Source organism: Nipponia nippon, unplaced genomic scaffold (assembly GCF_047370975.1).
Source record: "Nipponia nippon isolate SJK-2023a ecotype South Korea unplaced genomic scaffold, ASM4737097v1 scaffold_20, whole genome shotgun sequence".
NCBI lineage: Eukaryota > Metazoa > Chordata > Aves > Pelecaniformes > Threskiornithidae > Nipponia > Nipponia nippon.
Genome location: NW_028262337.1, coordinates 3,451,860 through 3,478,481, shown reverse-complemented (window position 1 = coordinate 3,478,481; position 26,622 = coordinate 3,451,860).

Sequence of the window (26,622 nt, the reverse complement as noted above, 5' to 3'; positions counted from 1 at the left end):
GGACAGGTAGTCAGAGCAGAGAATACAGATTGTTTCAGTCGGCTCCTGTTCAGCTGATGATAGTATACACAGCTGTATATAGCCAGTGCCTGCCAGCAGAGGCCTGACCCAGACAATTAACCTTATATTAACGCCCCTAATGGTGATCATCTGTTGCCATATGCCTGCAGCCTGAGCTCTAAGTCAGCAATGAGACCGTCCACTTCTCAAGTCATATTTGATCCTTGATCACAAGTTACTGAGCTTGAGTTGATTTTAAAACGCATACGGAGCTGATTTATAAAATGTTTATTTGTAATCTGTTCATTCTAGGGAAGAATAAATCCCCCTGAGAAAGATAGTAATTGCCTCAGGAAAATCTGTGAAATGCACTTGCCTGGAGGCAAATAATTAAACAGATTATTCTAAATAACTGCTTAGGTTGTAGTAGCCTCATATTTCTCCTTGTCTAGAACTACATTCTACGCTAAAACCAAGGAGAAGGTAGGAAAACTCCTTTTCTAGCTTATTTGCTTTCTGGATTGAATCTGTTCACTGCCCCTGTATTGAGTATAGTTGTTGTTCTAGGAGTAGCTATTGAATCCAAAACCAATTCGAAATACCAAGTGTGTGAAGTAATTTTTCTTGTACTCAGGCTGTGATATTTAAACATATGTGTGCTAAGACCAGTATTTGCTGCACAACTGCTGGTGTTAATCCTTGTTTATACTGTGAGTAAGCTGTCTGGCAGGTGTTACATTTTTATTTCAAATCTGTTACTTTCTTGGATTTATTTTCTGTATCCTTGTCATCCTAAACAAGCTCTTTCTTTTTTTCCTCCAGTAGCAACTCAGGCTTGAATGTCTACAAGGACAGCCACAGTAGAAATCTACTACAAAATACCAGCCTTTCCATATTGTTCATACAATCAAGAGGAAAGTAGCACTGAAGCAAATGGTGCATTAATAAGAAATAGAAGACAAATGGGTATTTTAAAAGGTGTGACTTGTTTCACTATCAAAACCAAAAGGGGCCTTTTTTTCTATCCCCAGTATCATATTTTATGTATGATGCTTCCATGTACCTCTTTTCCTCAGTCTATATGTATACAGTAGATTATCGATTGTTTGGGCAAGATATGCCTAATGCTTACCACTTTGCCCATTATTGTAAAATCTAGAGGGACAGAGAGGCTATTATACATTTGGATATGTTCTTGGACAAGTACAGAAAAGTTTTATTAATGAAGCCTGCTTTAAGGTTTGCTGATCAGTAGAAGTTAGTGTGATTTGCTTGGTACAGCTAAAAATTGGGCCCTACAAAAATTATTGCATGTTAGATTTTGAAAATAATGTAAAATATGCTTGCTTACACCCTCATTCAGTTTTCAGTATTCACCACCCAAAAAAAGCAAAGAGGATGTTGCACACAGTACAAATAAGAAAGCTTTACAAATCATCCAGTAGCAAGAAAACATACATTGCTTCAGCAGTGCATACAAAAGTTATTCAGTGTATAATAAAAGATTTTAAAATCCATTCTTGCAGGAATAAATGAACCATATAAGGTTATTTTGTTCTTTAATCCAGCTGACGCTTATTTCTGAGTGCAATGTTTACCACCATGAACAGTACTAAAGAAACAGTAAGAATGATGTAGACAAGATTTTCAGGACTGAATCCTTATACCCCTACATTTTCTCTTTTGCACACGCATTGCATTTTCTGTCCAGTTCTGATCCTGTGAGGTATTATGTTCTCTCAGTTCTCTTCAGCTTCTTTGCGAAAATGGCATTCAGTACCTTGCAGCTCCCATAAAATGTATCAGGATTAAAATCCTGTCTCCACTAAATTCAGTGGCAACATTCCAATTCTCTGTAAGCAAGATAGCATTTCTCCATTGATAAAAGTCTTTGCTGAAGAAATAAAGTATCTGTGGAACTTATACACACTGCTTCCATCATCAGCATAGTCTGGGAACATAAGAGCCTATTCTTAAAGTCCATTCTAGAATACACTGTAGAGAAGCAGGAATATTTCAATACAAAACACAGAAGCTCTGAGGAAACTTTTACAGAACAATTGGACTCAGACTTACACTGCAGAGCAGAAGCAGCATTGTATTCAGTGGAATTAATTTCTACTCTTATGAAATTATTATTTTCTAATTAAAATTCCAAATGACTAGACTTGTAACTGTAATGGAATGGGTCAGATGATCTGTAGAAAAATAGAATTCATTCTTAATATTGTCCAGAGTGTTCATCCCTGAAACACTAACAGGGACTCCTTAGTGACTTATCAGGTGGGATAAACTTCTATTCATCAAACTAAAAGCTCAACTCTCTTTTTAGCTTGTCAAAATGTGGTGGTAAAAAGGAACATCTTGAGCTGTCAGTTGGCTATTAGAATTGGTTTGTATGTCTGACAGAATATCACAGCTGGCTATATAAATGGGAGGATTACTTCACAAGGAGGAAAATTCTATTAAGTTTCTCTAGGTCATTTTTGTTAAGGTCTCCATGATGATGACAGAGGTGTGGTAACTAGATAGCTGGGAGAGGAAAGGGAAAAAGCATGCTTTCATATTAGGGTAAGTAAGTGTAATAAAATTTTGGAAGTGAACATGTCTGATAAGATACTGAAATGGAATACTTCTGATTTTGACAAAGCACAATAGAAGTGAGAGTTTCTAGTAAGTTTGAAGTGACCCAGAAAAGTACATCTGAAAATGTCACAAAAACTTTTGCAAAGAAAATTGAACAATGTATATTGTATTTGCTTACATTTGAACAGTAATTGTATACAATATGCAATTATGGAATTAGCAAAATACTATATTTAAAAAGCAAATTACATTAAAGAGCTCTTCTTAAGTTTTTCAGGAAAAAAGAAAAACTTTCCAGTTAGCTCTTGATTGTAAGTAATGGCAGAAGATTATTGTGCGAAGAGGGGAAAACCATATTTTTATTGTTTGTCTGATTCCACCCCAAAATTAACAGAGTAATTAAGTCCCACTTGTACTTCCATTGGAAAAATGAATTTTACAAATATTTTTGTAACTCTTTCACTTTAACTCCTGAAACGAAAAATAATTAGACCATTTAAAAGTTTCCATAGCTGCCTTCCCTCTCAAATCATAAATTTAAAATCCATAATTATCCAGGCACATGATCTGTAGAGTTATCTTAAAATATTTTTTGCTGCCAGGTACCTTAGGAGACTGTCAATGAATTACAGTTAAATCCAGTTCTCCCACATAAACCTTGAGTAATTTTTATGTATAAAGCAGTGAGAAGGATGAGTTCCAACAGGGGAAAAATAGCAACAATACCAGGAGAGGAGAAGTGCTAATGTCTCTTTGTTCTTCCCACCATTTTCCCACTATTAAACAAGCCAGAGGGAGAAAAGTTGCCACCTTCTCTGCTTCACTTACGCCCTGAATCTATATAAATATGCAGCCTTCAGCTCTTTGGGGCAAGCATGCGGCCCCACTGCTACAAAATGAAGAGCGCTCTCACAGAGATGATTTCACAGTCATGATATGAAGCTTCTACAGGGCGTTAAAGCCTGAGCAAGCCCTCTTACTCAAAGGTGAAATTCACCTCTGAGGTTTCAGGCTGACTTCCAGTTATATATTTTTATTTATCTCTTTTATAAAAGATGTAATGCACCCTAGGAAATGTGTAGTCATTCATCAGAGCAAATAAAGTCTGGAATATGTTGAATGAAAGCCCCAAAACATCACCAGAAGTACTACTGAATGGAATGAGAAATCAAGGAGGAAGCCAGTTATGAAGCCTGAGATTTTTTTTGTGTGCGCAACTATTTTTCTTTTTGACACTTGCTTTATTTCTGTGAAGCGTCTTTTACTCACTTATTTCCCCTTATTTAATGCTGACTTGAGTGAAAAAAAATCTTTCCAGGTTTTTCTTACTCATTCAGGACTGTTTTAACATGAATTTCAAGGCAGCGGCTCTGAACCTGGCTCTTTGTTTCAGGCAAACAGACTTCCTCCTACCCACAACCCAGTCAGTGGATCTGTCCATCTGGTTTAGGCTTCTGGAAGTTTTCTGTTACATGATTTGAAGGTACTGTGTGGATCATAGTGCCTACACAAGACAGGGCGCATTACAGAATGAGTGACCATCTGTTTTCTTTCTCTGTCAGTTTGCCTTGCAAGGCAAACTTACTGTAGCATCTTGGTTTTGCATTTAAGGGGCTACATTGCAGAGACAAAGTGAGGTGTATTTAACACATGTGAGGGTGCTCCTGAAGGTACCAAAACAAATGACACTCTCATCCCAGGGACTGCCATCTTGAATATATTAATGCTTAAATACTGTGGTTCAAAAATCCATTTTAGTCTATGCCATATCCAGGTGCATATTTTCATTCGATTTTGGCTTTCCATATGTAAAGTACCTTGCTACAGAGTCAGCGTGCATCTGAACTTTTATGGGACTTGTCGTAAGGGTACCACCTGTTCATCCCGATGCAAATGGTCATGTATTTTCCAGGGTTTGGGATATAAGCACTAGGCACATCATTCTCTTGTATACTGCTGATGACAAGAACTGACATACCAGATGCATGCTAGCCTCATGTATCAACTCAGAATGAGTACGGCACTTCATCCTTTGGACCCTCTACATAAACTGTACTGACTGAGTGAAATCATATAATGTATAAAAACCCCTGTCTTGCCCCTCTTTTAATCCACAGACACAAAAAATAAACATAGGAAAATGAATGCAAAAATGTGTTTATGCACCATCAGACTTACAAATCTGAAAACCTCAAAAACTGAGGATTGTAAAAGCTGAAATTTCAACAGCAGTGTAAATTTTGCCACCAGAATCATGCTGGTTTCTCTATTTCTGCATGCATGTACACTAAAGAATTCTTTATTGACCTAAAAGAAAGCATACACGGTGTATTTAAATCTATGCATCTGTACATGTGCAATATCACAAAGTTGAAATGTTGTAGGAAAATTAATAGGATTTTTCTTTTGTCTTCTGTGCAATGAACTTCTGAAGCACTAATTATTATTAATTGTCAGTAAAAAAATCAGTTGGTTGCCCACAGAACAGTGAGAAAACCCTTGTTCATGGAACATGCAGCAAACACCACCCAGCATTTCTTTGTTCGTTCTTTCTCTCTCACTTACTTGCTGACACTATTTCTTGGCCCCAAAACACATTTGTCATGTGCTTGAATTCCTCCCCACCCCAGCAGAAACCGAACATGTTTAAGGCATATTCTAGGAGCAAAGTTCTGGAGAAAAAACACCAGAGTCACTAAAAGCTCACAAAAGAAATTTTGCTGAATATTGTAACATTTTTCCTAGCTGAATACGTGACATGCGGTTTTGGAGGAAGAAAATCATAACAATTTCTTATTATGTTTTCATGAAGTTGCATTAATGGAGTTTTTGCAATGGATAGTTCCCTCCTCAGGCTTGTTTCTATTTGCCTTCCTCTCTGTCACTGAGGGGGGGAAATTCTGTTTTCTTCAAAGTGCTCATCACAACCACAACCAGCATCATTCATTCCAGGATTAAACCTGATTAAATCACAGTGAGTGAAGCCATTTCCAAGACACAGAATTGCGATACCTAAGTAGACTTTACTGTAAATGCCACTTTTTAAATAATGGTCGTCTTCATCACAACTGCAGGGAAATTTAGGTTCACAGAAGTCAAAATTAACTCTTAGGTTGTCTTTGTACATGAACAAATTCTAGTAAATCAATCTGTTTTGTGCAGAATAAGGACCATTATTTTCACTCCATGGACATTTTATTTTACTCTAAATTCCCTTTTCAAGTTCTAAGCAATTAGATGTTATTTTTGCTCTCTGAGCATAGAAACAACATCTAAAAATGTCTCAAACCTCCACGTTTCACTCTACTTTGGTAATGCAACAATTAGAAAATACAGAAAGTTAGGATAAGTTGTGGCTCATAGCAAAAATAAAGAAAACAAGCTATTTAATCTAGAACGTTTTAAGTTGCTAAAAGCACTTCATGCAGGCCCATACTTAAAATTCAATTGAGTCTTTCCATTGACTTCAATAAGCTTTAGTTCAAGTCCATATGGAAAATATGCCCTTCTAAATAAAACTATTCCACTTCTGTCATTACATTGTAGTAGTCACTGTACTTTTTTCAGACATTGTTTGGTAAATCTTGCTATAATATTTCTGTCTAAGTAAGTTCCCATTTTAGTCTAATATTTAGAGAATCTTCTCTTTTTCTATTTGCAATGTATCACATAAACATATATTATGCTAGGATACAGGCTTAAAGGGTCAGCAGTGTTTTAAAAACAGTTGTCAGTCTCAAGTAAAACACCTGGTCTAAAGTCCTGTTTCCCTCCCTTTCTCCCTTCCCCCCTCCTTTTTTTTCTAAAATATTTTCAACATCAGTACCACAAGCATACCACGGTTTCTTTTCCTCTGCCTTTCAAATGCTGCTATGCAAGAATATAGTAATATAAAACTGCCAGGCTTTAGAAATAAAACCCGAATTATCTTTCTAACTCACATTTCCATTTTTAACTAACCTTACATCTAGGAGAAATAAACACACAGAAAATAATGAAGAGGTAGCTTTAAAGAGCTGTAAAAGGATTTACACTATATTAATAAAACTTCAAGGATTGTTTAGAAAGCAAAAATACAATAACTAGAGCTTTATATCTCTAGAACTGTAACTGGAGCCAACTGAACAGTTCAGGAGAGCTTTGCACCTTTAATGAGCTTTGGAACCAAGCTTTAGAAGTCATGAGCAAAAAAACTTATGAACAGTTAACATAAAAAACCCCATACTGTTTACCTACTGAGCTATCAGAAAATTTCACAAGCCCATTTGGATCTCAGAATGAGCAGAGCTTCTGAAACAATGCAATTATCTTCAAAAGGCCTAATGAGAGAGCTCTTTCAAATCTCATTCAAACAATTGGTATGTGAATTGAAAAAAGCATACAAGAAGCATAAATTTACTGCTGAGAGAACAAGTAAGTGTTTTTATTTCCTTCCCTGTTGGTTGAGAGGGAAACAGGAAGGAAAACAAGGAAGAGAGGTGGAGATCCTAAAACACTTAAAAATTTTAGGTATTGTGTCATCTGTGCGTAACCTGTATTTGCTGAGTAAGCAGAGGCAATTCTAAAAACAAGCTGCTGGAAACTTACCTTCCCATCAAGAATATAAGTCAATTAGGTCATAAAACATAAAGCAACTGGGACAATAATAGTTCCTGAGTTATATAGTGAATACTCAGAAGGTATTTGGGTTACTTCAGGTGGAGTTTAATGTGGCAGAAAAGACTTTATTGACCACGCAGTGACTATCTATCCTTTTATCCACATAACAAATAATTTTCCAAGCCAATTTGCAAATCACTAATCTCAGAAATAATGTCAGAATATAGAAGTAGTTTGATGGTATGACAGGTAAAACTTCTTCATTATCATAAATGTTTATTAAATGAGGAATTATGAGGGTTTTTCTTCTGCACTGAGGAAACTCACTGCACTGGCTTTGCTTCAGTGTTCGCTAACCAGCATATTTAAAAATTAAGAAACATTTGATGGAAAAATAAGAGGTACCTGTATTTATTATAATTACAAATATCCAGTTTTCCCGCATCACTTTGTCTCCTCCCTGTCAAACCAGTAAGTACATAGAAGTAATAACGTTTTATTGTCACATTACTCAGAAAGTCAACTCTTCAAAAGCAAAGTCAAGAAAGTCATTACACAGCATAAAATCCATTTTGCCAAACTGTTGTGGTAGTATTTACAAAGGCAGTTGGTAATGTTTTCTGGTAGGTGTGCATTCTGAAACCTATCATTTTAATTATGCTGATTCATTTAAGACAAAGGAATTGGAAGGAAGTTGATATATATATTACTCAATTCAAGAAGAAAACAGGTAGGAAAAAGTAGCTGTGTGACTGCCAGAGTGTAAATCACACATTAGCCAGCAATTTCCTATAAAAACAATCCAGAAGGAAAAAAGCTTTATATTGGAAAAGAAACATTGTGCTGGCATTGGACAGCTGGTAAGACATACTTTTACTAGTGGAAAAAAAAAAGGAAAAGGGAAAATTGTTGTAAAGTCTGTTAAGTGAATTTCCCCTCCCCCACCCCCCGCCCATCTTTACACAGAAGACAAATAAAGAGATGTGGGAAAACAAAGTTATGTTAGCTTTTGGATCCTTGTTGGCAAATCTTTATTCTGGCAGGTTTTTAAACCACTGGCTGCATTAGAAATATATTAGCAGAAAAGAAGCAAAGCAAGATGCTTTAAAGATAAAGTAGATATCTCTTGAAGCCAAAGCTGTTCTGCCAGAATGAGTTTAATATCAAGAACAACAAATACACAGTTAACCACTTTATTGCTCTAGTGACAAAAGATGTATGTCTCCTAGAAGCAGTAGCTATGCCCATAATGCTCTTATGATATTAAAAATATGTCCACACAGTTGAAGATTTTTTAAAAACAATATAATGATTGTATTTTTTATTAAATGGCATATATTCAAAAAGGCCATACCAGCTGTTATAATTACTTGCTATTCATTAGACTGGCAACATTATATTGACTTGTGTTGAACTAGAAAACCCTTTGTTATATAAAAATAGTTTACATATGTGATATTTGCTAGACTGTGTCTTAACATGTCAAAGTTACTATCAATCAGTGATGAATCAGAACTGTGCTACATTAAAACTAATAAAGCCAGCTGTAAATTATGGCTGGAAAAAATATTCATGTAATGAAATTTCAAATGCTTTTGAATAGGATATAGTCAGTTGTCACAACTATAATTCCATAAAAAACATGTTTAATCTGGAACAAACTGTAACTAGTCACTGCAAAGACTCTCTCTTTCCCTCCCCTGTGTCTCCCCTTCTCCACTCTTTTGTATTTTAGAGTATGTAGTATATGCTCTGTAGATATGCATCTGTATTACTTCAAGACCAAAATAACAAGCTATTCTCTCTCTCTCATATATCGTTTGCAGAACTATAAACTCAGTCTGAAGGTAGAGGTTTGGGGATATAAGAAGAATGTTTCTTCGCACTGTGGCTCAATTATCCTACACTGACTGAATCCTTTTACATCCTTCTCAGCAAAAGGGGGACATAATGGCTAGTATAAGCTTTAAAATGCCTTCTGTCTCAACTTGACAGGTCTATAGTTTTATTTTAACTAGGAGTATAGCTAGAGTTTAGATACTGGTTTCAGTGAGTTCTGCATTATAAATCTATTTTGTATGGTAAAACAACATAACTTTTTAAGAATTTGTATAGTATTAAATGTCTTTCAGCACTACTTGTAAAATCTGCTTTCATTCTAGTTACTAGAAGCCTCTACACTTTCAGGGAAAAGGCAGAGTATGAACAATTCATAGTACTAATATATGACAAGTTTTTTTGGTCTGTTCTTCAAATCCTGCTTGCATTACCAGTGGTTATACTGATATAAAATCAGCAAAAGCAGGTAAAATAAGATAATTTTTATGAGAGGACCATTGTGTATGCTAGAAAATATTGCTTTGGTTGCTGTACTTTCCTTCTGAAAAGCCTTTCTGACAGGGGGGCAAGATTTTCACAGATTTAATATGGTTTTGTGGGGTGTAAGTCTGTGCGGAAGTTGGACCATGACTTTAAAAGGATGATAACACATTTAAAGGTGGACAATGTTGTTTACAGAAATTGCACTTGAATTTCCATCAGGAAGGGAGTCATCTATGGCATATGAAGATGGAATTGGATGTAATTTTTGAGCCTATATAGGAACCTCACAGCTTGGGGTTCTGCAATAAGATACTGATGTAGTTTGCCAAGTGCTGTCTGAAAACATGTTTATTGGCACTTCTACCCCTATGCTGTCTGTATTTTCATTCCAACTCACCGTCACAGCCGGAGTGGCTTTGTGGGGGATGAATTTCCTTGGTCCATTTAGGATTTCAGCCTTCTCTGAACTTAAAGAAGGGAGAAGTGTTTTTGTGACTGACTGACAGCAAGTTCTAGAATAAAGAGCTTAATGATTTCTACATACACAGACATGTTTTATCAGTGTAATAGCACTTGACTACACATGCCATGAGCACAGCAATGGGTCTATCGCCAAGACAAGAGGCGACTTCCCAGTCCAAACTACCACATGTGGAGGAAAGCAGAGGAAAAGCTACTTGATAAAGTGACATGGCAGCTTGATTTCCAGATAAGGAGGCAGAATGCTGAGAATTCACTGCATAGATTTTTAAAACCAGTCTGAATTGTGATTTAAATGGCCAGTACTATTGAATGAAATCAAACTGCCTCCAGCAAACCTTGTATATATTCCAAAGGCTTCCTAAAAATTGTTTCCTTCCTGAATGGTGAACTTTTTTCTGTTTAGCAGTCCTATTAGAGAGACACCAGGCTTAATCTGCATGTCATCGTAATTGTTCAATCACACTACCAAGTAGCTGAGACAGCTCCCTTCTCCGCTCTGACGCTTGCACTTCTGATACATTTGTAGGCAATGGTCATGTTTTCTCCTCAGCTTTAGCTTTCCTAGGCTAAACAAAGGAACATTCATCATCTCTTCTTGCAAAGCAGGTTGTCCCTTCTCCAATCAGCCCATCTCAAAGTCAGGGTTGGAAGTGAATCCTTTTGCTGTGAGAATGCCTCAGCACTAGAGAAATCAGAACTGGAACTGGTTGTGGAGATGTGGGCTGTCTGCCTAAGAGCTGGCACACTGAGCTGAAGTGCCAGTGAATGAGTGAGAAGATTTGCTTATTCCCCACACCTCTTTTTCCTTTGAGTGACTGAAGGAATTGGCAAGTTGGCTGATAGTTTCCTACCTGAGGAGTGTTTAGGGTGCTAATAGGAGCTAAACTCAAGTAAAATAAAATAGGCAAAAGTGACTAAAAAGTCTGGTAAAGACATTAGATACAAGGATATCATGTCTGGCTCAGAAAGTCCCAAGGCTGGGATGATACATCCAGAAAACATTCTCCCACTTCTGCCACAGATGCTGACTGTGAAGAAGTTGACAGTTGAAGATGGCTACAAAGATGGATCTTCTTTGGGTCCAAACCTGTATGGTAATTCATATGCTATGGTACCATGCTATGGTAGCCTTTCAGAAGTGGGCAGTATGCTTTCCAAGAGCTTTCCACAAGTTAATACTTAAGAATTGAAACTCTTATACTGCAAAAACAGCTTGAAACGAGACAAACAGAATGGTCAGTTGCAGAAATGTTGTTCTGCCTCAATTAGTTTTCCTATTATCATTCATGAAAGCAGGGGAGATGGGATTATGTGTGCAGAAAAACTACTGTTGGATAGTTCCCTGATAATTAATAAAGTTATAACCTACTTATCCCTTATTCCCATATACTGATATTCTTTCTGTACTGTCTAAGGCAGTTTTAATAGGAGTATTCTCTCATTAACTGCACAAGAGAAGAAACTACTATCTGCAGTCTACAAAGGTGAAAAATGTGACATGTAACCATTTTAAGAAATCTGTCTTAGACCTGACGAATTGTCCATCTTACAGCCATGCTGGAGTGCACCTCACTGAGGCCTCAGAGTGGTCAGCCCTCTGTCCCCAAACTGCTGCCAGAAACCTCTGCTTATCCTTTTCCTCCATCAGCCCTTTCCTCCATCAGCTCACATAGACATGATATTTCTGTCTGATAGTGACCACAGCACAGAGTTTACTGAGGTAACATAGCCATTATAAATATTGATGTAAATATTGGGATTTTTTCAGCTGTTCAACTAGAGAAAGATTATGTTAATTCTTCATGAAATCCCTATAATAATTTGAATTTCCAAATACTACTCAGCAAGAGGAAGAGCTGTAAAACTAATAATTTATTGTCATAGCCAGATAACTCAATTTTTGTAGAAGGTTAGTACTAATACCCATATAGGTTCATTGACTTTTAATGGTAAAATTCTAGGGAAGGTGATTTGGGTAGGTAGTGGTTAATAATACTTAATATAAACACTTTACATCTGTTTTTTTCCTCTTCCCTGCCTCTCATTCTAAATTACCTATCACAGCAATTCTTGATTCAGGCTCTCCATAGGGCTTTACCCTGGTTTCCATTTGAAAACCTTCATTTCAATAGGTGAGCTGAGAATTCCTGTACTTCCAAAATTACCACTCTTCCACTCATGGAGCCCTGTTAATGGCTGTTGTGGTTTAAACCCAGCCAGCAATGAAGCCCCACGCAGCTGCTCCCTCACTCCCCCCACAGTAGGATGAGGGAGAGAATCGGAAGACTAAAAGTGAGAAAACTGGTGGGTTGAGATAAAGACAGTTTAACAGGTAAAGCAAAAGCCACGTGTGCAAGCAAAGCAAAACAAGGTATTCATTCACTCCTTCCCATCAGCAGGCAGGTGTTCAGCCATCCCCAGGAAAGCAGGGATCCATCACATGTAATGGTTACTTGGGAAGACAAACACCATCACCCTGAATGTCCCCCTCCTTCCTTCTTCCCCCAGCTTTATATACTGATCATGACATCATATGATATGGAGCAGCCCTTTGGTGAGTCTGGGTCAGCTGTCCTGGCTGTGCCCCCTCCTGGCTTCTTGTGCACCTGGCAGGGCATGGGAACCTGAAAAAGTTCTTGACTAGTGTAAACTCTACTCAGCAAGAAACAAAACATCAGTGTGTTATCAACATTATTCTCATCCTAAATCCAAAATGCAGCGCTATACCAGTGAGAAGAAAATTAACTCTATCCCAGCTGAAACCAGGACAACGGCATCTCTCTCCACTTGCATTATTCAACCCAACAACAATAAATGAGCAGAAAAGAAACCACAAAGGAGGCAAAATCAGAGTGACTTTTGTAACTCCAAATGAATACTCATTTGGTTAGGGAAAAAAAAGTTGTTGGTTTGTGTGGGGTTTTTTTTTGTAAATTTGTGTTCCAGTTGCTGCTATCGAAGTTTCCTTTCCTCTTTGGGTAATAGTGAATAACAACAACCAACTTTTTAGTTAAGGGATCAGGAGACATGATATAATGATTAAGAACAAGCTGCAGAAAGATCATTGCAGAACAGTAAATCTCAAGTCAAATCCAGGGCAATACAACCACAGCACTTTAAAGTATGAAAATAAAAAAACAGAGATGAAGAAACATTGAAATGGGAATACAAAAGAAAAGACATTGAGGAGAGGCCATAGTGGTGAATTTAAAAATAAATGGTAACTTTCCTTGAATTGGCTCTAAATATATTTTTACCTACTTATTAAAGTTTTCTTTAAATTGCTCATTTTTTTCATTGAAAAGTCACCTTCTCTTTTCAACTTTGGGCTTGAATGTATATACACCCTATGGCAGTGCTGAATCTAAAGGCTTTTCTAAGGACTCTCTAAACTTTGACAAGCTAAGCACAGCAGAGGAATACCTGGCAGAGTGAACACATGAATAAGAAATATTTTGTTTGTCTTTCTGTAATTTACTTCCATAGGAAGATTTCCAAACCTAAACTGTTAAGTTTAAGCAAGGATCTAAACAGAAGTGATCCAGTTTCACTCAAGGGTAGTCACAAACAGATTGTGTTTGCTGTTAATAGGAACTATATGAGCTCAGGCCTCTAAAATCAAACCGTCTTTATTTAAAAAAACACTCAAAGGATTTCAGAGATTCACAGACTTACAGAATGGCTGAGGTTGGAAGGGACTTCTGGAGGTCATCTGGTCCAAACCCCCCTACTCAAGCAGGGCTGCCTTGAGCCAATTATTAAAAAACTTAATATTAGAAAAAAAGATTATACAATTTAGCTTCAATTTATGTACATGTTTCTGGATTCAGTTTTATCTATTTATATATTACACAGGTTTGCATAAAGAAATTGAGGCATAATTAAATTTTACAATAACCCACATGTAATTCTGAGATCCTTAATATAATTTAAATAAATGCTATCTTTAGACTCTGCATCCAGTTCTGGTTTTGTATTAGTGATTTGTTTTTGTTTGGTTGGTTTTTTTTTTTTTGTCTGGTAAGATTTTTTGAGAGTTTTCTATTTCAAATTATTAAGTATCTATGGCAATATTGTTTATTTTGATACAGTTTCAATACAAATATCAAGTATTAAAGTGGCAGAGGTATCAGTCTGACATAAATACCTCAGCTTTTACTTTAAAATCTGAAAAGGTCTCAGTAGCAGCCCACAGGATGACCTTGAATCATAATAACTTCTCACTGTGAGAAGCAGAGAGGATGCAGAACATGACCACATGTTCTGCAGTGGAGGAGAGTGGGAAAGGTAGACTGAGTCACCAGTTTGATTACGATATATCTTGCATGTACTTATATATACCATAAACTATTGATCCTGAGAATATATATGTGCCAAACTCTTCTCTCCTTCTTTCTGTCAATTCTGTGGACTTAAACTGGATCTGACTGATTATATAAAATGATGATCTATGCATTTTAAGGTAAAATAAATTTATTTGTACTTGGGCACTTTACCTGCAGTCCTGCTGTGATTTTCAGACTGATGTAATTTACAAATAATTTAAGACTAAAATACATAACGTGACCCTCAGTAAAGGTTCCAAATAAATTTCCTGCCCTCTTCTTTCCTATATAGTAAAGTTTGTGTTACTTTAATTTTTAGAGTTGTAAAGCATTTTTAAAATTTTAATTGTAGCCATTTTCCACAGAAATCGTAAAATAAGACTGCTTTTTTTTCCTCTGAATTTTCAGAAATATAATATAGCAGTTTTATTACCCAATTTTTGAACATTCTGGAGTTTCCAATAACCAACAGGAAAACCATTACAAGTCTGGTCAAGGAAGTCTCCAATTTTTGTAAGTAAGTCAAAGTCTTGAATTGATTTGTAGGATATTATTTATTCACTTAACACCTCTCACATAAATATTAATGCAAAAATAAAAATGCAGTTTTTTATGTTTAGTGAAGTGTTGTTGCAGTTTTCCCATCAAAGAAGTGGAGTTTTCGTTTTTAGTTACCTTTTCCAGTACTAAATACCCTGTCCTTATGCTTAAGCATACATTCTACTGCAGCTGAGTGAAGTAAAATGCTTAGAGACACAATGTCATTGTTCCCCCTTCAATGTACATATTTGCAAGAAAACTCATTAAAACACATGACCATTCAATGAATTGTCACAAAACCATTTAAGAAAGCCATTATTTTATGGGCACAGTTTTAAGGGTCTGATCGTCTGAGAAGTATTGCTGTACCTTCGATCAGTTGGCCGTAGGGATCTTCTGGCAGCTTGAGGGATAACTAGCACAAAATTTATTATGGCATGTGTTTGTTACAAGATGTTCTGTTCTGGGTATATAAGAGAGTATATAATCTTTATAACTGAGCACATACATTCACCTTATATCATTCCCTTATAGCATTGCTGTGTATCAAGCTAATTTTTTTGGTAAAGGTTATTCCCAAATAAACAATGAAGGTTCTGAAGAGTTATTATTATAAAACAAGACCATAATACAATAATTTAAACAAAACTCTTAAAATTCATACCAAAACAATACTGTGTTTTATTGCAAAACCTTGATAGAAGTAGATTGTTTTTTCAAAGCAGCTCATGTTTTGCAATTTCAAGCATTTCAGTTCAGCTTTGCTATAGTATAGACTTTGCTATAGTATAGGCTTTGCTATAGTATAGTATAATAAACTTCCAAAAAATCAGGAAATACAAAACACCTTCTTGAGAAGATTGTGCCTACTACTTACTGGACTGCATGAGTGAACTGACAGTCTTTGAAAACAGGTAAGAAGTGAAAGCTTAGTATGGCTGAGATAACAAGTTGGGGAGTGCATTGTTTGCCTACTGGCGCCAAGCAGTGTTCTTAAGATTAGTGGTCCTAAATCTTTCATTCATGGTATTACAAACTGACCATCATAATCCATTCATTAAAGCCATACCAAAGAAAAGGATAAGCAACTAAACATCTAGGTATAAAAAACACAAAGCCTTAAAATGACAATTTAAGTATTTAAATGTGCACAAAGTCATATTACACAAATCTTAGGATGTTTTGGACTACAAAGATTTTGCAAGTTAGAATAACTTCGTAAATGACCATGTCTCTCTCTCCCTCTCCCCCCTCCTCTCATGATACACACACCATAACAAAAGGGATTAGCTAAGAAATCTAAAGTGATTCCACTTTAAGAACATGATTAAACTGAGGGTAATTAGCAGTCAGTGTCAGGGCATGTCTACTATTTTATTGGAAACTGTTCCTTATAAATGAATTCATCCTTGATTTCTCATCTTCTCTTATAAAATAGTAATACCTGATAGGAGGAAAAAGTTCCCATAATGTAAGATCATATAAAGACTACCATATTTTTCATATGTTCTCTTATCTTTTTCTAAACTGGGGTGATTCCACAAATAAATTGAAAATGGGTCTTCTTTTTTACACCACTAAGGGGGAGCATGCCAGGTGCCCAAACAGGCTTGCATCTAAATGTTCACCTACAGCTGTGGTTAGATTTTTCCAAGGAAGCTGTACACCTGGACTCACCTACAATGGTTGCTTTGTGACTATGCCCAGTACCAATATTCTTATCTGTCTAAACAATTAAAACAGACTTACAGGTCCTCATGTAGCATTAGGCATTCTCCAGAGAAGATGTAGTCTTGCCTACCTTTACTGTACCAGGAGCCTGACAGTAATGCATTCAGAATGTGTGCCTTGGCACTTCATAGAGGTTTCCTGTGAGCTCCCTACTTGACCCAGGATCAGGTGGGTTATGCAGATAAACCGTTATTCCTAGGCCAGTTTTTGGGGAACTGTGTAATTATAACCTATGGGAACTTAGTGTTCAGCTCCTAGAGACTGGATTTTGGTCTTTGAAAATTCCAGCCCAGTTTTGAAAGCAGACTATATTTTACAAAGAGGGTTGTCCTAGAAACAGTGTTATAATATCTTAGTACTAACCAAAAGCCTGTTATGAACAGCTTTAATTCCTAGTATCAGCTAGACAAGGGAGTATGAAACTATAATTCTGTATGAAAGATATTTTAGCTCTTCCTCAGATCAGGAAGTAGTGCAATCCCTGCAGAAATTACTGATAAAACGGTTCTTGTGCTGGACAGTAATAGAGTAACTGAGTGACGTACAGTCTTCTGGCAGCATAGTTTCATCATCTTTCTTAGTTCTTTGTGCCTTACCCTTTAGAGGTCAGATTTCTAACTCTTTTAAACATCCATCTAATTCATTCTGGTTTCATTTATCCATGGCAGCTCCCCATGCTCCACAATCAGAAAGAAATAAACCAAAATTAAGTATTTAGATTTTGGATTCTACTGTACTTTACCAAGAATCCATGCAAGTCAATAAGCATATATTCAGTGTGGATCACACCTATATGTATGGATTTTTTTTTTTCAAAATTAGCTTTTAACTATGGATACATATAAAATTTGCTGAAAATGGACTGTTTCCTTGAATTTGGAATTGAAGAACAATAGTAACAGTGAAATGTTCTGTTTTGTTACTTTGTAAATGCAAAATTAAGTTCTTTTCATTCTAGATAGCTTTTAATTTGAAATTACGCTAATTTCAGTAATTAGCTATTAAAGACAAATGAAAATGAATGTTTGAATTGATTATAACTAAATATTTTTGAGATACTTGGGAAAATTTCTGAGATTTTGGGATCCTGGTAAGACTTGATTATTGAAGATAGTTCTACTGTCTGTAGATAATGACTAAATAACATTTCAAATTCAAACTATGAGACAGAGAGCATAAAAAATTAACATGTTTCTGCAGCAATGTTTTATAAATCCTCTTAGAAAAGACTACAGTCCCCAAATCAGCTCAGTACTAGCTCCTGCTGTATAATTGTGCTCATTCTGAGAGATTTTTCAGTGCTAGTCTTTCTAAACTGAACTGTTTGTTGTCTTAAAAGATTTCAGACTAATGAGCTGACTGGCTTTAGTGATTTCTAAGCATGATAGTAGCTAAAAGTTATTATGCAGTCATCCTGTTACTTACTCAGAGTAGATACAGATTGAGACCCAGGAGGAGATTAGCATAAGAAAGGGTAGACACCTATTTACAAGCTTATGTCTTTTCCTTTGATTCACCCTATCTTTCTGGATATACAAGCAGTGTAGCCAGATCCAAGGACAAGATGGATGGACAGATATTGTGTATGTACAGGCGATAGCCACATAATAAATTGTGGAAGCATCCCATTTATTTATATTCACCTTTGACCGTCTCACCTGCCCTTTGCCTACCAATTCATCTTCACCATGATAACTTATAAAATTCCAACTCCTTGAGACATTTCAGTTCATTCTGTCCTGCCTCCTACTCTTTGTTTTCCCCCTTATTCCTCCAGCAAAATGAGAGAAGAGTGCCACAGCCTGAAAAAGGAATTATTCATTAATACAAATGTGACCAAAAAAGTCCCAAACCCCCACAAACATGAAATTTGAATCCTGTCTACCTTTCTTTACTTTAGAGATCTTTCCAATGATGATAAAAAAAAAAAAAAAAGGTGGCTAAATTGACTGTAATTTATTTAGTTTTAACTATTATTACTTCTAGAGCTGGGCATTTTGCCTCCCTCAAGTAACCAAATGAGAAAGAGCAGCCTACAGAAAAACTAATTCCATCCAGTTTAGACTGCTAATTTAAAACAACAAAAACAACAACTAAAATCAGAAAAACAAAATGCTTGTATTCACACAGTTCATGATCACTGTAGTTTTCCCTCCATCTTGTTCTTTTGGAGCAGAATTTTCAAGAACAAGACCAAGTCATACAGTTGTCCAGTGCTACTGATACCCATCGTCTGAAGCCTGAAAGGTCATGGAATTCTTTGGCTCTGTCTATTCTGACAGCAGGATTTGGAATATGAAGTTAATACCATCTTTTATATGTGAATTATTTAATCTGATATTCAATACAAAAACAATCAGTTCAGTTTCTTATTAGTGGAGGTTGTAGGTAGCAAGATGCTCTAGGAGAGGTTTCTTCTAACAGTCCCAATCTTTTCTTCAAGAGTAAATGCAAAGGCTCAGGCCTGTGAGTTTCCAAGATCATTCACTGGTGGCCACAGCAAAAAGGGGTATGAAGCCTCTGATTCAATGGCTATCACAAACTTAGACTTTATTTCATGTCTTGTGTCTCAGTTGCTGTTTGCTCTGTTATTAGATGATACCAGCAATGAACTAACACTGCCCTGGAAGGTATGTGGAAAACTTAGCATGGAGATGTTTTCTTGCTCTTGAATACATCTTGGAATATTTACACTGTAATTTCTAAGGAAAAATATGTCAAATTGCTTACAGATTTCTGATAAATATATAACCTATAAAATTTGCCAAAAAATTATGTTTGTAGAGCATGAAAACTTACACATTTTAATCTCATCTATTAATATTTTGATACATGCTTCTAAGTGTTGAAAGATGCATTTTTTTTTTCCACGGAAGAATTTTGTCAGTAATATTGGTGTCTATATGACTTTCCATTTGGACACCCTTATTCCAAATATGAGTGAACATTTTTGTATTTCTTTGTTTGGATTAAATAGTTTTGGAAGTGATATTGGCTAAACAGAAAAAGACTATATCTTCATACAAGAAGGCTCCATTCACAAAAGGACTTACACTGATAAAAATATACAGGTTTAAATTCAGAGGACTGTCAGCTCATACCAGTTTAACTTACCTATGAAGGCACAATGTGTAAACAAGTTCCTCCTTACACATTCACTAGAGAAGCTAGTTTTCTTCAATGTTCAATTTGGTCTCACGTTACTCCTGTTGGGTCACATGGAAAAGCTCATGGTAATTTAGATGATAATTTTAAACAATTAAAAACCCCAGCAGAGTAACACAGTGTTGTTCAGCTCGAAATAGGAAATGAGTTAAACTGTTGGCTGTTCTACTGAGGCCTTGGAAAAGAAAAGCAACATATTCAAACTTCAGCTGAAATGCTTCAGATTGTTTTCACTTCCACACAGGGCAAGGAAGAAAAATGCACTTTATATCATGTGCACGTGTTGTCATCCATATGGGCAGAACTGCGCCTCTGTCAGAGATGTCAAAGTATGAATTTTACACATGGCCATCCCACACATGGGAACAGGCAAACTTACTGAATATGTAAAGCACCATCATAGCATTCAGAGTCCCTAGGCTGGATGACTGCTAAGATGTCAACAAACATGCTGCAACTTCATTTCCCTTGTGGAGGTGCTTACTCCATGTCTACAAATAAATTGTGATGGTGAAAATGTCTTGATGTTCTGCTGATCACATCCAGTCCACAAAGGGTTTAAAGATTAATCCCAGAATCACTAGTCCTAGGAGGGGAGATGCATCTCCCATGCTGGGACAGTGGCCACCTTGGCCAATACACTAGGTATGAACTAGAACCTCCACAATTAAACAGGTTGAGGTGCCATCATTTGAATTAAATGCATTCTGCCTAAACTTGAAGTAGGTTTTCTTTCCTCTGTGAAATGCGTAGAAGGAGACCTGTCCTATGAGACCCAACAGGATATAGTATGAAATGACTGTCCTAACAGCAAAAGTGGAAGACATTAGTCCTTAAAAGAATATCTTTTAGAAAACTAAAGTAGTCTTTGACATTTAAACTAACTACTGGAACATAGAAGGATCAAGCAATAATGCAAAGACTGGTTAGGGTCTCTGCAGCAGTCAGTATGCTAAGATGATACCAAACTGGGAGGTGCTATTGACTCTCTTGAGGGACAGGAGGCCTTGCAGAAGGATCCAGATAGATTGGAGCATTGGGCTATGATTAATGAGACGAAATCTAACAAGTCGAAATGCCAGGTTCTGCCCCTATGATGGAGTAATGCCGGGCACAGTTATAAACTGGGAAAGGAGTGGCTGGAGAGCAGCCCTGCAGAAAGGGATCTGGGGGTGCTGGTCGACAGCAGGCTCAGTATGAGCCAGCAGTGTGCCCTGGCAGCCAAGAGGGCAAACTGCATCTGGAGTGCATCAAACACAGCATAACCAGCCGGTCAAAAGACAGGATTATCCCGCTGTATTCCCCTTGAGTGCTGTGTGCCGGTCTGGGCCCCACAGTTTAAGGAGGTTGTGAAAGTCCTTGAATGTATCCAGAGAAGGGCAACAAAGCTGGTGAAAGGGCTGGAAGGAATGTCCTATGTGGAGCAGCTAAGGACTTTGGACTTATCTAGTTTGGAGAAAAGGAGGCTGACGGGCAACCTCATTGCTCTCTACTGCCTTCGGAGGAGGTTGTGGAAATGGAAGGCAAGGTGCTGGTCTCTTTTCCCTGCTATCCAGTGATAGGACACATGGGAATCGTTCAAAGCTGCACCAGGGGATGTTTAGACTGGACATTTGGAAGCATTTCTTTACTGAGAGGGTGGTCAAACACCGGAACAGGCTTCCTAGAGAGGTGGTCAATGCCCCAAGCCTGTCAGTGTTTAAGAGGCATTTGGACAATGCCCTTAACAACATGCCCTTAACTACTGTTGGAAGAGAAACAGATGTCATGTACCTGGACTTGTGAAAAACATTTGACGCTGTCCAGCACAACACCCTTGTCTCTAAATTGGAGAGACATGGATTCAACAGATGGACCACTGGGTGGATAAGGAATTGGCTGGATGGTTGCACTCAAAAGAGTTGCAGTCAATGGCTCGATGTCCAAGTGGAGATCAGTGACAAGTGGCGTCCCTCAGAGGTCAGTATTGGGACTGACGCTGTTCAACATCTTTGTTGGCAACATGGGCAGTAGGATTGAGTGCACCCTCAGCAAGTTTGTTGATGACACCAAGCTGTGTGGTGCGGTCAACATGCTAGAGGGAAGGAATGCCATCCAGAGGGACCTTGACAGGCTGGAGAGGCGGGCCCGTGCGAACCTCATGAAGTTCAACACGGTTAAGTGCAAGGTCCTGCACATGGGTCGGGGCAATTCCAAGCACAAATACAGGCTGAGCAGAGAACAGATTGAGAGCAGCTCTGACGAGAAGGACCTGGGGTTTTGATTGATGAGAACGTGACCTGACAATGTGTGCTTGCAACCCAGAAAGCCAACTGTATCCGTCAAAACAAGCATGACCAACAGGTTGAGGAAGGTGATTCTCCCCCTCTACTCTGCTCTGGTGAGACCCTACCTGCAGTTCTGTGTTCAGCTCTGGGGACCCCAACATAAAGAAGGACGTGGACCTGTTGGAGTGAGTCCAGAGGAGGGCCATGAAGATCATCAGTGGGCTGGAGCACTTCTCCTATGAGGACAGGCTGAGAGAGGTTGGAGTTGTTCAACATGGAGAAGAGAAGGCTCTGGGGACACCTTATAGCAGCCTTCCAGTACCTGAAGGGGGCCTACAAGAAAGCTGGAGAGGGACTTTTTACAAGGGCACACAGTGATAGGACAGGGAGTAATGGCTTTAAATGGAAAGAGAGTAGATTTAGATTAGATATAAGGAACAAATTCTTCACCATGAGGGTGGTGAGGCACTGCAACAGGTTGCCCAGAGAAGCTGTGGATGCTCCATCCCTGGAAATGTTCAGGGCCAGGTTGGATGTGGCTTTGAGCAACCTGGTCCAGTGGAAGGTGTCTCTGCCCATGGCAGGGGCATAGGAACTAGATGGTCTTTAAGGTCCCTTCCAACCCAAACCATTCTATGATTCTATGCTTTAACTTTTGGTCAGCCCTGAATTGGTCAGGCAGTTGGACTAAATGATCATTGTAGGTCCCTTCCAACTTAAATAGTCTATTCTTTCTATTCTATTCTGAATGTGCTTTGAGATCATGGTATGCCTTGAAATTGCTCTAAGCTTAACGTACCAGCAATAGCCTTTACGTGTAGGAGAGCTTACTTTATTAGGGGAAGGAAATCAGACAGCATTTTGGGATTACTGCATCTCTCATTCATTTAGAGTATGTCATGAGTTCTTCAGCATCCCCTTGGGCAAGCACTGAAAACAGACAAGAGCCGCTTCTTTCTTAAGTTCCAACTTTTTCCCACATCACTGATAAGTAACATCTTTGAATAAAATCTAAAATATAGGGCAGATGCTTTTTATTCCTCCACTGAGCAGCCAGAGTCAGAGATATGGGCCCATCAGTACGTGCACGTAGGAAAAATGGAACAGTCACAACAGCAATTAAGTGCATGTACAATTATAAATGCCTAAAACATAAGACTAGTTTTGCTGCTTTATCCTCCCCAGACACTTCAGAGTAAAAGTACCTCACTCAGTTTGTAACATAACTATTTTTAAATGCAATAGTGCATCCTCAGCTACACAGAAAAGCTATTTATTTACATTGGCAAGAGACAGAAAGATGAAGCCAACACTCAAACATTTGTTTCAAGTATTTGTCTTAAATCTTGCTATTTAGGAAATAAAAACATTTAAATTCAAGTGCATACCAGACAGTTCAAACAAACAACAGTCCAAGCTTTTGTCACAGTCAATAGCATTTCCAGGGGTGCCTGAAAGAAGTACAAGAAAAAACTGACTGCAGCTCCCCAAGACTGGGGCTGAGCCACTGGTGCTGGAGAGAGATGGAGGTGGGACAGAGAGCTGCTGGGGAAGCTAGGCTTTCTGCTTTAAGAATTGGGAAGGGTAGCCACTGTTGCCCCTGCCCTGCCCCTTCTCAGCAGAAGTCAGTCTGTTATTTCAGCACAGGGGAAAAATTGGAGTTTGAGGCATGGATGTTTCACTGCCACAGAGCCGAAGCAAGCATCTGCTTCATTTGTGCCAACAGCACAAATATAACATCAGGTCACACCCTCATCTGGGTTACACTTGTAAAATTCTATAAATCAAGGTAAAGCCACTGCTTATAAACCAGAATGTTATATACCACGTCTGTAATTATACTATTCCAACTATTTTTAAAAATAAGAATCGGATAGCAAAAATCCCAGTCCTTTCCAGTTAGAAAGCACAGTTCCAGTTAGAATAACCTCATTGAGGTCAAATGCTAAGTTCTTGAACAGCTTTGTTTGCAATAGACATTTGAAAAAAGAAAGTCCATATCACATATGTACCTTTAGATGGTGTGACTGGTAAGCTATATGCACGACAGGATAATCTGTTTTCATTAATGAATATTCATCATTAAAGAACAATTTTTTTCCTGTACTTACGTATTTGCTTTTCCTCCATTTGCAAGCATGAAGATGTAAACCAAGGAAAAATTCAGTCTTCAGCTTTTGGGAAATGGCATAAACCTCCCAAGCTATATATTGTATTCAGGAGGAGTTTTAACATGGGAAAATGTCAGTTCTAAGAAAGTCAGAGTTGCTAGCGCTGTGAATATCATTGTGTGAATTAATTTGAATATTTATATGTCATAAATACAGTTCTGCTAACTACCAATATATTTAAAAACCTGGTAAAAACATTAATGAAATGATTAAGCATAGGAAACAATGAATTCATTAGTGTATTTCCTGATGAAACAAAGATTTTTGGTTTAGTTTTCACTAAAGAATGTAGCTTTGTCTTTAAAAAAATTTCTCCCACCCAAAGAAAGGAAGTCATACACTAAAAAACAGACATGGGATCAAAACTGACTGAAAATTTATTATCTCACACCTGGAGGAACTGTTCCCTTTAGGTTATAGAAAGGGTGAACAGGAGAAGCAAGGTGAAGACATTTCTGGTACTTTTTTTTGCATTGTACAAGCAAATTAAAAATGAGAGTACTAATTTGCAAATGCTTGCAAATAATATTGCTGTACAGTCTTAAATTGTACCTGGAAATGAAACAATCTGTATGAGTCAAAATGAATTATTTAGTTAATTACAAAACCAGATCTCACTGCTATGTCTGGAGCAAGGATTTATCATTATTTCCAGAGTTTCCTAACAGTTATCTTTATTTCCAATACAAAAGGATATATATTTCACTCACAGTCTTTCCCTCTGGCTGCAAATCAGGCTCTAGCCAAACTCAGTTGTATGTATGAAGGCGCAAATGAATTAACAAATCATTTCAGGTTTTGAGCCGTTAGACTCCGCAACCTTTACGCTCCTGGAAAGATAACTGCAACTAACCTTTATAAATATGAGACTTCCCTTTCACAGTTCATATGCTGCTATTGTTTTATGTTAGCCTTTTCCAGCTGCCTCTCCATGGTGAGTAGCTGGTCTTACGCTTGCTGGAAATATGCTGGGAGACTGCCAATACTTTCATGCACTGTTAGAACAGGTTTTCTTACTGGTTATCACAACTTCCCTGAAATAAGCTTTCCTGTTGGCTGAGCAGTAGAAATACTACCCTTTTAAATGTGGGGCAATGATGATGACATTAATCATTATTTTGCCTTTTTTTGTATTCAGGAGTGGATGTGGCTGCATCACATATTTAGCTACTGCTGGGTGTTCACTTAATACTTGCAACTGTTATTCCTGGCCAGGCTATGCGTTTGGAGAAGATCTAATTTAAAAAGCCCATCTTTAGGATGCCACTAAGATACATAAACTGTTTTCCAGGCTAATCGTTTGGGGGATGGCCCATTCGTTTATGCTGGAGGCAATTGGTGACAGTCATCAGCTCAGGATGCCAGGGCTGGGCAGGTGGCAGCACTCCTGACACGACAGCTGAGCATTAGCTGACTCGGGATCTGTGCAAAATGGCCAGGGTTAAGAGAAAGTACAACTAGATTAAGGCAAAGGCATTTTAACTTCTGCTGAGATCCCCAGCTCCTCGAATCATTTGATCCTGCCATAACCTCTGCCTGCAACAAAACCAAAAGAAGGCTAAGTGACAACAGTTGCAAAGCAAAGCTTGAAAACAGAAATCAGATAATATGAGGCAGCAACAATCAATGCCTGAGTCTGCATGCAGCCCAATTCATGCAAAAGGATGGATTAGGCATTTGTTTCTCTAAAATAGTAGACCTGGCATCCATTGCTCCTCATGAGAGCTGAAACTGAATATCAACACCATTCTCCAAGTGAGGCGTGTGACAGAGATGTAGCATAGGACCTTCTGCACCCCTGGGGAGAGACCACGAATGCTGGTAGAAGCAGCTCCATCTTGTCTCTGGGGCAGGAGGAGACTGGGTTGCTGCTCCATGGGATGACCTGAAGAAGGCAGAGCTATCAGAGTGTCACTCAGAACAAAGCGGAGACAATTCTTGTGTCTAAGAATTTATCATGCCTCAAGTAGCAAAGAGATCTGATGGTCTCTCCAAAGCAAAAGGCAGTGCTGTGGAGCCCTTCTTTTCCTTTTTGTTCATAGAACATGTTCCCAATATAATGTGGCCAAAGACTGGCATAGACTTCAAACAACATAGTTTTCCTGAAGCTACAAACAACCCAGCTTAAAGGAATCCGTAGCCAGCATTCTGCTCCTGTTTTAACATTTGTGACTGAAAATAGTTTTTCAGGGGAGTTGTTTTTGTTTTTTAATTAAAGCCATGCATAGCATATCATAGAAAATACACATTTCTCAGGCATTTCAAAAGCAGCTTCATAGAATCACACAAAACAGAACAGCTTACTTTTGTGAACATTGGCACTGATCCTAAGTCTTTAGTTTCATTGCTGGGAGAGAAACTCCCAGAGCGCCTAAATTTCTGCCAACAGTAAGGCAGAAAAAATTGTTAACAGCAGACTTGTCAATCAGGACA